Source organism: Salarias fasciatus, chromosome 5, assembly GCF_902148845.1.
Source record: "Salarias fasciatus chromosome 5, fSalaFa1.1, whole genome shotgun sequence".
NCBI lineage: Eukaryota > Metazoa > Chordata > Actinopteri > Blenniiformes > Blenniidae > Salarias > Salarias fasciatus.
The window spans coordinates 33180403-33193097 of NC_043749.1; the positions used below are offsets into that span (position 1 = coordinate 33180403).

At 46.7% G+C, this 12695-nt stretch overlaps 3 long non-coding RNA genes across 3 annotated transcripts; 2 read left to right on the forward strand and 1 right to left on the reverse strand.

Moving 5' to 3' along the window:
- The first annotated feature begins 221 nt into the window (after nucleotides 1-221).
- Nucleotides 222-1012, forward strand: LOC115388750 (uncharacterized). The gene is made up of 3 exons (XR_003931512.1): nucleotides 222-298; nucleotides 407-733; nucleotides 914-1012. It is a non-coding gene; the product is annotated as an uncharacterized LOC115388750 (long non-coding RNA).
- An 8079-nt stretch (nucleotides 1013-9091) lies between these two features.
- Nucleotides 9092-9606, forward strand: LOC115388741 (uncharacterized). Its single transcript, XR_003931504.1, has 3 exons — nucleotides 9092-9212; nucleotides 9292-9353; nucleotides 9565-9606. It is a non-coding gene; the product is annotated as an uncharacterized LOC115388741 (long non-coding RNA).
- A 2576-nt stretch (nucleotides 9607-12182) lies between these two features.
- On the reverse strand, nucleotides 12183-12547 carry LOC115387866 (uncharacterized). Its single transcript, XR_003931435.1, has 3 exons — nucleotides 12497-12547; nucleotides 12285-12420; nucleotides 12183-12209 (listed from the first exon to the last, which is right to left on the reverse strand). It is a non-coding gene; the product is annotated as an uncharacterized LOC115387866 (long non-coding RNA).
- Nucleotides 12548-12695: the final 148 nt, after the last annotated feature.

Genomic DNA, 12695 nt, shown 5'->3' on the forward strand with positions numbered 1-12695 from the left:
ACCATCAGGCTCCTACTCCAGAGCGGTTTTTCACCCACAAGCTCCTCCTGTGGATGCCGCATCACTTGTGGAAAGTGAGGCTGCACTGCCCTGTGTGCAGAAAGCAGCTCCCAGGTGCTGGTGTCCACAAGAGAGCGCGCAAAGTCTTGGATATTGACAGTTATTACATTTTAATCACAGAGACTCTGAGATGCAAGTCAGCTGGGTGCAAAACAAATGACATCTCCTCCAGCAAGACCATCCTTGACCAGCTGGATATGGCTCACAGGCTGGAGTTCAGGCTGATCCTGACGCAGAAGTGAGTAAACCAGATTGATAAATGTTTGGAATCAAAGCAGATTGATCACTTGCTGTGTTTATTAATTCTGTGTGTCTCTTTTGTTTATCTTTCTCTTTCTTTTAACAGATTTGCATGTGACATCCGTGTCATTAGGTTTTTGAGGGAGAGGACGCTGGGAAACAGCCCCACACGTTTGGTTAAACAGCTGAAAGAAAACCACAGCGAGGAGTGGCTGAAGCGCCTCTGCCGATATCTTGGGGCATGCTCTGACTTTGCAGCTCGGCCCAGCTTGCTCCCCGTCACATTCCAGGAGCCTCTGAGCCAGTAGCAGTACCAAGTCACCGCTGGATGTTGGCTCTGTATGGGCCAGACATTTTGAGCAGGCTGGACCACATTAAAACCACAATAACGTCCACATTTGGCACCATCCTGAAAATGGACTCCACCAAAAAGGTAGATCACTTCGATGGACATCCTTCGATATGAAATTATTATTTTCAGTCATATATGACAACACTACATCACAACCTGAACTCTGAATGCTGTGGTTTTTATGAAGATGAAATGTGATACTAATGTGCTTCGTCCCATCTGAAATCACAACACTGTATGTGGGCTTTTGTGTCATTATAGATCACCAAAAAACTGTCTGGCGTTGCCAGAGGGACTGGTCTGTGGCTCTCATCAGTGAGTAATGAGGTGGGCCAAATCCTCATCAGTGTCTTGACTGCTCAGGAGGGTCCTGGGCTCCACATGATGGCTGCTGGGCTCATCCGGCGCTACAGTGATGCTGGAGTGGCTCCTCCTCACTCCTCTATGTTGACACTGACTGCTGCACGCAGCAAGGAGAACAGACAAAGCTGAAAGAGAGCTTTGGTGGGTGGCCAGATGTGCTTGTAAAACTTGACATCTACCACTTCGTGCGGCGGCTGGCATCTGGATGCACAAATGAGGCACATCCCCTGTACCCCACCTTCATGGCCAAGCTGTCCTGCTGCATCTTTGAGTGGGACAGCGGTGATGTTTCCTTGCTGCGGAGGGCCAAGAGGGAGCAGCTGAGGAGAGAAGGTGTTCCTCACTGATAAATTGGTGGACCAGCAGATCACCACAGAGGACCTGGCCCTGCACTGCAGAAGACGGACAAGAGGAGAGCCACAGACCATCATCATGATTGAGGGGCTGCTTAACGAGCTGATGGGTGTGAAGGGCAGAGACCTTCTTGGTGTGCCTCTCTTAGACCAGGAGAGGATGCAGAACATTTGGAGAGTCCAGAAAAGGCACATAAAATGCATTCAGGACCAACCAGGTGTGCTCCTGTACACCCAGACTGGAAGTACCACCACCAAGGAGGGCATCATTCTCCCAAAATACCGATGTGCCAGGGGGTCGTCGTCACTGGAATCTTTCCACTGTCGTCTACAGAGGTTCATTCCAGGTTTGTATTAATCCCTTATTCATCAGCAAGGTAAATGTGATAAGCTTTACATTATTGCAATGGAGACACAGCGTCTGTATTGCAAACTCAAATAAATAAATAAATAAATAAATAAACAAATCAACTGCTTACAGTGTTTATTTGTTTTAATGTATTTTTAGGAACGAGTGCCAACAGTCTGAATTTCCTGCTGTACCTCCTGGATGGCCTCAACAGACGGAACCAGGACAGAGAAGCTGCCTCTCTGGCAGTCCAGACCTCGTCACTGCGAAGCTGCTCAGGTGACCTTGTTCCCTGTGTCAACACCTACAGTACCAAGGTGCTTGGAAGGAAACTCGTCCCTTCTTTCCAACCTCCGTCTGTGTACACGGGTGAGTTCAGAATTTCCCCTCAAGTGCCCTTAAATACATAAAGAACAACATGATTAATTAGTTGCCATTGTTTTTTTTATCAATTTTCTTTTCTACTTTCTATCCCAGGAGAGCTGATAGGTATCGATTACCTGTTCAGGCAGACAGGAAGGGCCATGCAGAACACAGAGCCTGACACCGAGGAGACCGACCAGCTGCTGGAGGACATTGGCACAGAGGGGGAGTTTGAAGACGAAGGCTTTGAAGATGCAGACGTAGACCCCACCGTAGGATCCTTGGACACCACAAGCCCATCTTCTCAGCCACCACCAACCATCACCTCCCCAGTCTGTGTTGTGGAAAGCCCCACCTTTCCCCAACCTCCTGCATCTGATCCCATCTCGTCTGCCCCATGCCTCCCTGCTCCCACCCACCTTCCAGCTGCTCTGCTGACCTCTACAGTTGCTGTGAGTATTGGTGATAGTCTTATCTGGAACACCTGCTATTTATGATATTCTAAAATGACTTTTAACGTGTTTTATTTTTGCTTGAGTATAAAGTTTTATTTGTGTTACAATCTTTTTCAGACTGTGGATTTGAGTACCACCAGCTCAGACTCTGCTCCTCTCCCTCCCACTGTCACCACTGCTGTTGCCTCAGATCCACCTGCTGCTCTCTCTCTCTGCTCCACCTGCTGCTCTCTCTCTCTGCTCCACCTGCTGCTCTCTCTCTCTGCTCCACCTGCTGCTTCCTCTGCTCCACCTGCTGCTCTCTCTCTCTGCTCCACCTGCTGCTCTCTCTCTCTGCTCCACCTGCTGCTCTCTCTCTCTGCTCCATCTGCAAAGAGCCGGGCACACTCTCACAGACAGGTGGGATGTTCTTGTTAATCCTTGGATACCATATTTTTTTATTACAACGGTCTATTACTAATGGTCATCTTATCTTCTGTAACAGTCCACTGGTGCATCATGTTCCACCTCCAGCAAAGCCTCTGCTGCTCCTCTTCCCACCACCATCACCACCTCTGTCTCCACTGCTTCAGCTGATGTTCCTTGCAGGCCACCAGATATGAGCCCAGCAGCACCTGAACAGGAGGTAATATCAGGTTATATTGCACTTAAATGTTATGTTTTTGCTTGTAATAGGATTGTTTTTAATTGTTCATTTACTGTTACATTGTCAGGCTGTGGATGAGCATCATATTCCAGGGATGGACCGAGTGAACAGCCTGGCAGAGTACTTGGTGGCACTGCGGACTGAAAATGCACAGACCCTTTCTAATCAGCAGGCCAGCACCATCATTGCTCTGTGGCAAAATTTACTGCCACATGATCAGCAGCGTGTGGCCTACGCCGCTCGGCACCAAGTGCGCCTGACCACCGGGCGGTATAAACAACCCAGGTCCAAAGCAGAATTTACACCAGGGGTGGAGAGCAGGACCCGCTGTGTCCTCGGTTCCTCGGGATCTCCTGCCCAGTGGCCAGACTGTTGTCGCCTGGTGGAATCAGTCTTCATAAAGCTCTGCACCGAGAGAATTAAAGCCAAAGCACACAGATTCATAACCTTACTGAGAGGCGGAGACCAGTTGGTTAAGTTTGGACAGGTTTTATTTACAAAAAGAAATTGAATTAAAACAATTCTTTATTACAACAGTATTTTTAAAAATAAGGCCAAGAATTGCTAAAATAGTGAAGCAAGTTTTCTTATTTCTCTTGCTCTCACCCACACGCACATGCACACACACAAACACACTTACAGTGAAAAAGGGGACGAGGAGCTGGGGCTTAACCGTGACTGGGGAGGGGGAGAACCAGAGGGGGTAGAAACCTTAAACTCAGGGAAAACACAAAAACTCAACACAGCAAACCAAAAAAAGGAAGTGCACCACAAACTAAACGGAGACGACCACCGCCAGGGGAATCCACCACCACCACCACTTGACTCCACCACCAGCTCCTAGAACAGAACAAAACAAATATTACAATTTATAAAAAAAATGAATTTCAGTTTTCCCACAATGGAGGGAGGGATAAACAGTGTCCCAACTGCGCAGCCCTCCTTCGACGAGACTGTGTGTGTGTGTGTGTGGACAACCAATGGAGAACGTGTTGCAATAAATGAGGTGAAAAACATTTGTTCGCCTGCATCAATTTCAAGTTCTTGGCCAAGACTCACAGACTCTCCTTCCTTCATCTTCAAGTCACACATCACAGAGCTGCACTGACGTATTTGTTGAAAAACCATCTGTACCTTCAGTCAGTGGAGAAAAAGCCAATCAGAGGAGAGGAGCTTTTGCATGCAACTTTTTTGAATCTGACACTTGGAGAACTTGAACACCTGCAATTGAATGATTTCTGAAGAGAAAAAAACATCTGCAGGTACACAACTCACAATACACAGGTGCAAGTTTTGCTTTTAGAAGTGCTCCAAACTTGTTCAATCATTTCATTTACACAACTACAAATGGTGCTTCCACAGGTGCTGAATCCTTAAAAGTCTTCAAGTAGAAATCAAGACTTATCCACCTCAGCTAAATTGTCAGCCGTGCTGAAACTCTCCCAACAAGATGCTTGGACATGCTGAAGACAGCCAGGTCGCTCGCTCACATCATGTTCAGAATGAGAATCAGAATTCCTTTATTGTCATTGTTCAGAAGAATGCAATGAAATTGAGAACAGCAGCTGTCGTGGGCAGTGCAGACAAACAAAAGAGACAAAAGGACAAAATAGTGCAAGACAAAAATAGTGCAGAAACGGTATAAAATAAATAGACTAAAAGTTTGCGTGTCTTGCAATATAAATATAAATATATGACACAGTTGGTGGTCACATGTTGTTCTTGTTCAGGGACTGGTTATGGTGCAGTATTCAGGGCAATGACAGCTGTAGGATAGAAGCTGTTTTTGAGTCTGTGTGTTTTTGTCTTTATTGCCCTGAAACGCCTCCCCGAGGGTAGGAGTTGGAAGAGGTGGTGGCTGGGGTGTGAGGAATCCCCGATGATGCTGCGGGCTCTCCTGAGGCAGCGGGTCTGATAGATCTCCTCCAGAGATGGAAGAGGGCAGCCAGTCAGCCTCTGGGCGGTGCTAATAATCCTCTGGAGCTGCTTCCTCTCCGCCACTGTACAGCTAGAGAACCACAAGCAGACGCCATGGCTGAGTACCGACTCCACCAGGCAGCGGTAGAAGGACACCAGGAGCTCAGTTCTTCAGTTATTCTTCCTGACAATCCTCAGGAAGTAGAGTCTCTGCTGTGCCTTCTTCAGAATGGATGTGGAGTTTGCAGTCCAAGTCAGGTCTTGGCTGATGTATGTGCCCAGGAACCTGAAGTCTTTCACTATCTCCAGCCTGTCCCCGCTGAGTGTGATGGGCTGTATGTCTGGTTTACACCTCCTGAAGTCGACGAGCAGTTCCTTTGTCTTGGAGGTGTTGAGGGTGAGGTTGTTGATGGTGCACCAGTCTGACAGTCGCTCCACCTCCATCCTGTAAGCAGTCTCATCTCCTCCAGAGATGAGACCCACCACCGTGGTGTCATCCGCCAACTTGATGAAAGTTGTTGCACTGCTTACCGGGAAGGCTCTGGCTATGGAAAAGCTCCTGAAAAACATAGTGTGTCACATATTTTCATTGATTTTTTTTAATTGAGATTTTCTATGTTTAGGTCTGGGCTTTTCTATGTATTCACATGTAAATATCATACACAATAGGACAGTCTATTTTTATTTATTTATTTTTTTGTTTTACAGTAAATTCACTCAAGTAGGAGAGAGTTACACAACAACTTCAAGTAACATGTTCATGAATGACCTCTGAACCTGACATACACCTTAGTAGCTGGAGTTCCAGACAAAGCTGCTTCACAGTCAGTCTCCAGTCTCCTCCTCCTCTAAGTGTGGCTGCTCAGCTGTGGGAATACAAGGATGCTGGAAAATGACAGATTGACAGACAGACAGATGCGCGCGCACGGACACGGGCACAGGCACACACACACACACACACACACACACACACACACACACACACACACACACACACACACACACACACTTTCTCCACTCTACTAAAGAACAAGTCATATGAATTTTATAGGACATGGGACCCTTTCTTGAACTGTTTGGACTGTTCCTCTGCACAGAAGTTGCGATCTGGCTTATTGTCCATAGCTTGGCCAAAGGAGTCTTAAGATAAGGACTTATCCTCCTTTTCTTTCTTTTTTTGTTTGTTTGTTTGTTGTTGTTGTTGTTGTTTTCTTCTTACTTTATGTTTTTGTGATGCTCTGCTTTGTAACACAGGCCTGGGACTGTAGGGTAGTGAGTTCGGTTCCCGCATTAGCATACATACTGATCCACTACCCCTTAGCACTCTGTTTCAAAGGGGTAGGGCTCGAAGGAGAAATGGGATTGGGCCTTCGTTTACTGGTTACATGAATGACTTAAATGGGTGGAAAAAAAACTACTGAGCTGCAGAACTCCAAATGCATGTTAAAGCTGCTGTTGTCTGATTTGGCCAATGGATCCAAACTTTATCAAGTCAGTTGGACCCGAGGCTTCAGAATGAGGTTTCTGTCAAATGGGTTTGTGACCTTGAAAGTACTTCATTGATCCTTCCATGGTTTAGGTACTACTTGACACTTGAACCATCCCATTCATGGTTAGCCTTGACTATGCACTCGGAGCTGCTGGAGGCCAGGTGGGATTCGAGTCTCAGAATTTGCCCTGTGTTTAGTTTTTCTCAGTCACTCTGGTGCCTTTATCACATCGCATTTCACTTTTGCACAACAGTTCAACCTCCACAACATTCAGCCATTTACACAAATCGTAGTCGCAGTTTGTCATTCTGACAAATCAGATACTTCAGGACATGCATCACATGCTTTTCATACAACTCTGGCATTTAATGTGGTCATTTGCTCATGTCAGTCAAAATGAACTATACTTGGGAATGCTGGAGTCATTCTCTATAAAACTAACAGTCATTTCATTGCTTGAGTTGTTACATGCTAGAAAATGTACTAGTCAAAATCGGTCAAGGAAATCTGACATTTTGAATGTTTTTCCTGAGTGTCTCTTAAATCAAGCTATTCTCAGGTGAACTTCAGCTTCATTGATCAGGTGTGAGAAGCATTTTCTTATTAGTTGTAACAAGTCACTTTTCCATTGTCACTCAGCTGAATCCCATCAACCTTCACTTGACAAGCGTGTCAGACCCAAGCAGGACAGTGTGGATCATTTCTCCAACACTGACACAGAAATGGAAGGTCAGCCGCATGGAAAAGGGCTGAGGATGGGGAAGAGGACCAAACAGAGGAAGGAGATTGTCAGTACATCCCTGGTGAAATTAGGGCTCCACTTGTGGATCATGCTGTGCATCACGGCCTCATGATGGCCGAGGCTGATGGAAGGATACGGGCAAACGTTGGAAGAACCACTGTGAATGTAATTTTTCCAAAATTTGGTTGTGAGAACAGGTGTGTATAATGACAGGAACTCAGCACCAAACAATCTGCTTTGAACTACTTTCATTGAGTCAAACATGAAGCTTACGGAATGTGTCACTTTTTACATTTTCAATTTAGACTCACAGCTTCACTGCAGCTCAGATTTAGTTTACTGTAGTGTACTGTAGACATTCAGTGATTTCAGCACCGCCTTCTGGCTTTCAGAACGTGTCAAATAGAATGAAAGTTACTAATGTAACTATGGTTCTATGAATCCCGGATGACCGCCAGAGCACTCTGTCACTCAGAATCTTCATGATCAGTCAAGGTGATTCTGTAGGAACCGAACCTGAGGTGACACTGGAGCTTATAACCTTTCTAGGGTCATGCACAAGGTCACCAGTGACGTTGTGGGTACACATACTAGAACTTCACATGTGTGAAGGGAACATTCAGAGCTTTCAGCATCTCCTTTTGGCAGTCATCCGGAATTAATACAACCATTGTTGCATTCTTTTTTTTTTACCAACATCAAAAGCTGTTAAATCTGGAGTCTTGATTTAAAAAAAACCCTAACATGGCAGTATTGCATTACTTCAGTTATTTTGTCAGCTATTTTATTTCGTCCTTCAGGAGAGCAGAATATTTGTTGCATGGTGAATGTGCGAATTTTAGATGTCTGTATTCAGAAAATTATGATGAAGGCTACCATTATTGATCACTAAAGGAGGTTGGACTGGTATCAGTACTGGATTGGTATCAGTATCAGATTGGTATTGGAATTGGCTAATACTCAATTTCATGCTACCGGCATGGGACATGAAGACATGAAAAGGTGGTATCAAGCCATCCCTAATACCCCACCCTCACCTCAGAGTCTGCAGACTACAGAGTGGACTCTCCAGAAAACCACACAGCTGCTCAGCTCCTGAATCCTGCAGCTTGTTGTTACTCAGGTCCGGATGTTTCAGGAGGGAGGGCTTCAGAGCTGAGACCACAGAAGAACAGCTGATCTCACGTCATCATGTTGTTTCCCTGCAGGAACTAGAGCCCTGAAGAGGAAGCGCGTCTTCCCTCGGGACCGAGTGCTTCAGGCGGGAAGCAAGGCCACATTTTGCTGCGTGGTGCCGGCGGCTCAGAGTTTTGACCAAATGTATCTGAGCGGCTACGGAGGAACTGAGATGAACTCCTCTGAGATCAGCGATCAGACGTACGGCCTGACTCTGCTGCTGAAGCAGCCGTCAGAGGTCTGCGTCGACGTCAAGTGCCAAACAAACACCACTTCCTACGGAGCTTGTACTTATATCGGCTGTGAGTATGACGGATTCGGTCTGTTCTTCAGTCCACATGTTCGCTCCAGACGCTCTGACAGCTTCAGCTGTGAACTCCAGGAACGCCAGCTTGACATGGACCTGGACTGTGGAGCAGTGCAAAGACCTCAATATAACATGCCAAACACTCATCAATCACGCTGAAACAGTGAGTGGATGATGGAAGGCTCCTCTGTGAAGCTCCTGTTTGAACCTGAATATCTTTATGATTTTCTGCATTGTGTCTCAAGGTTGAAAGCGTTGGAATGGGCCTTAAGGTTGCGGTTTTAAAGGAGCTGATCCCTCACTGGAGGTACAGTGTGAGGGTACGATGTGGAACAGCTCAGCACTTCTGGAGGTGGGGGGACTGGAGCAGAGACTTGGTCTTTCACACCAGAGGTGATGGTGAGTGCTGCACAGAGAGACAGGAGTGCTTTACGTCAACGAGAGTTTAACAGGAAGTGATGATCTGTTGGTCCCACAGTTCCAGAGGCTCTGAATGTGTGGATGCAGATGAAGGAAAACCACACACTGGTTATGTGGAAAGTGAGTCACATGACACTCACACACCTTCATGTTTTTAATGGTCAGATTCATACAATGATAATAGTCTGGAAAAGAAGTGTGGCTTTACAGACTTCAATTCATAACAGGAGAAACAGAAAAAAGTGATCTTGTTACTGCAGTATTACAGTTTTAGTGTCAAGATCTGAATCTCAGACTGAGTTCTGAGTGGTGAAGTGTGTTTTGTGTGCAGAAGCTGCTGGCCAATCAGAGCCACGGAGAGATCCTGGACTACAAAGTGACCTGGACTAAAAGCAGAGAGGAAGAGTGGCAGATCAGGAGCGAAGTGGCAAACAGCAGTGAGAGTGTGACTCTGAGCCTGAACCCCGGGGAGGAGCACATGGTGACGGTCAGAGCCAGAAACACACATGGAAGCTCTTCTCCATCAACCATCATCATCCCCAGCAGGGGTCCAGGTAGGACTGGTGGGGAGTGAAAATCTGATCTCAGACCAGACGACGAGGAGTTGAATTGTTGACATGTTTTCAGCTCATTTTGTAATGTTTGCTTGAGCTGCCAAAGCAGTGTTTTTACCGTGGGCAGTTTAACTTCAGGCTATCTTAGTTCTTTGATAAATATCTTTATTGAAAGGACTCCAAATGTTTGACAAAGAAAAAATGTAAGAAATGAAAGATATGGCAGAATTCAGTATAAATCACTCTTTCACGTTTCCTTGACCCAGAAGAATATTATTTTCTTCTCCAAATATAATCCTATGGTATTTTATTGAATTCCTTGATGATGTTTTTGGAAATGTGGCGTGACAAAGAGACATCCACACATCCAGATGTAGCTTTTGCTTTGTGGCAAATAAATGAAGGTTGACTTGGAGTTTTAATTTTTAGTGGTGAAATATGTTTGTGCAACATTTTGCTGCGAGCTAACACAGAGCTGGCGGTGCGAGCGGAGCGTGTGTACCTGAAGAGGAGATGAAAAAACAAAACAAAAGAAAACATTTTTTGTTAGTTTCCTTTCAGGTGAAGGGCAGGGTGAGATGAGGTTATGCACACACAGTCGCGTCGCCCCCTAGTGGCCAGACTTAACAGCGTCCATCCCAGCAGGCTGGCTGCGTCGCTCACAGATGATGACGTCAGCTTTAAACAGGACATTCGTCGCCTGTATAACCGCCCTGTGCGCGTGGCTACGTTAAAGTGTCACCGCGCCTGTGAGCTGGAAACAGCGAGCAACCAGGGTTCGAGTCCCACAGGGACCCGCTTCTCAATATGTGCCTGAAGCACGATGGTCGTCCCAGTGTCTGTTTCTGGGGGGGACAGATGCCAGATGGCCATCAGTTAGCTAGCTACTTACTTGCCAGATCGCCCAATAGCTTAGTTAGGTTTTTACTTTTCAAAACTAAACACATTCAACCACCTTCACTCACGCTCTTTATACACTTATGTACAACTGCTGCATTCTCACAAATCACAGCCTCACCTCTTTTACACTCATTTTCACACAATTTACATCCAAGACCATTTCAAAAAAACCTCATCACAGCCGATTGTCGCTTCACCCTGATGCTCTGTCCTGTGTCCGCTTCTTCTTCTTCTTCTTCTTCTTCTTCTCATCGAAGCGTACTGCTGCCCTCTACAGGCACAGATCATTCATTGCTTCATATTTTCACATCAAGTCCAGACGAGTGAAGGAACTTTCAAACTGCTTCTACAGTCTTTTCAGTCTTCTGCTCAGCTCCAAACATGGATTCAAGGGAGAAAACAGACAGTCCCAACTCACAAAAAGCTCAATACTGCACTTGCTAATGCTTCAACCTAAATGTACACAGAAATATCCCCTTTAAAACCCCTTAAGCCCGAGCGCCCCCCAATTGGGGGCCTGACAGCAAACATTTCAGAGATTGTCTAATAATATGCATTATTTCTGACAGAGTGTCATGATGCTTATCCTCAAATTAAACAGCAAAACCTGGGCTAACCGAACATTTCAGCCATTCTTACACACCCCAAACACAGCTCAAACACGAACTATATGAATTATGAACTATATTCGTGACCGTGTCAACCCACTCGCCGAAATATTGATAATAGCGCAATTTAACCTGATACAATTCACACAAACAGCCTCTCATATGAGAGCTGAGACTCTGCTGATTACAACCATAGCACTCAAAGCCCTCTAAAACCACAGAATCCGCCACAAAATGCCACAGAACAGCCAACAGCAAGATCGCTTTTTCAAACTGCAGTAAAAAAAACCAATCGCCTCTTACCTGGACATTTGGCCGGATGTAGTCCAAGTTATGCATTTATTGTCCATCGGGGTCGCTTAGCATAGCTACCTAGCATTCTCTGAGCAGCTGTGGAGCTGAGCGCCTGTATAACAGAGGAGGCTAGGGCCGAAGGAGGACGACCTCTGACCCCGTCAGCTCGGGGATCGGCTGAAGAACCAGCCTCAGTTCTTTTCTCTTCGTCGTCATGCAGCAGCATCAGCTTTACAGTGAAATCAGAGTGGAAATGTGTTTCTAGATTGAAGTCCAAAGAGGCTGGGCTGATCAGGAAAACAGAAGAGTCGGCATGTGGTCAAACTTCTCATGAGAAAAATATGAAGACAAGTGATAAAGAATTTTTCCAAACACATGGTTGACTTGGTTTGTCTTTATGAATCATTAAACAGAAGACAAAACAGCATTAAACAGATGAGCTGTCAGACTGTGGAACCCCCCTGGTCTGATCAGGCTCTGAAAGTGAGAAGATATGAGAACAGTAAACAGACTCAGATGTTTGCAGACATCTTGGCGGCGGCGAGCTTCAGGTCTCTGGAGTGAGCCTGGATGCGCTGGTGGAGCTTGTCCACGGCAGCGGACAGGGTGTTGTAGATGGCCTGGAGGGGACAGGAGGAAGGCGTCAGCGTGGGAACAGGAAGTGGCCTGCTGCTGCTGCGGGAGGCCGCCGGTACCTGGGCTTTCTCCGTCTCCTCGCCGCAGACGTCCCTCAGGCTCTTGATCTCGGCCCTCAGCTGCTGCGTCTGGCCGGAGATCTTCTGGATCTTGTCGGCCATCTCCTCGCGCCTCTGGTGGATGTGGGTGCACTGGCTGAAAGAGCGGCTCGGGTCAGCGGGGGCGTGAGCGCGGTGGACGGCGTGCGGCGCGGAGGAGCGCAGGCCCGTACCCGAGCACCTCCTTCACGTGCTGCTCCTTCACCTCCTTCTTCTGCCGCCGGATGTTCAGCTTCATGTCCAGAGCTCGCTTCAGCTGGCCCTCCTCCACACACAGGTTCTTCAGCTGGCCCTCCTCCACACACAGGTTCTTCAGCTGGCCCTCCTCCACACACAGGTTCTTCAGCTGGCCCTCCTCCACACACAGGTTCT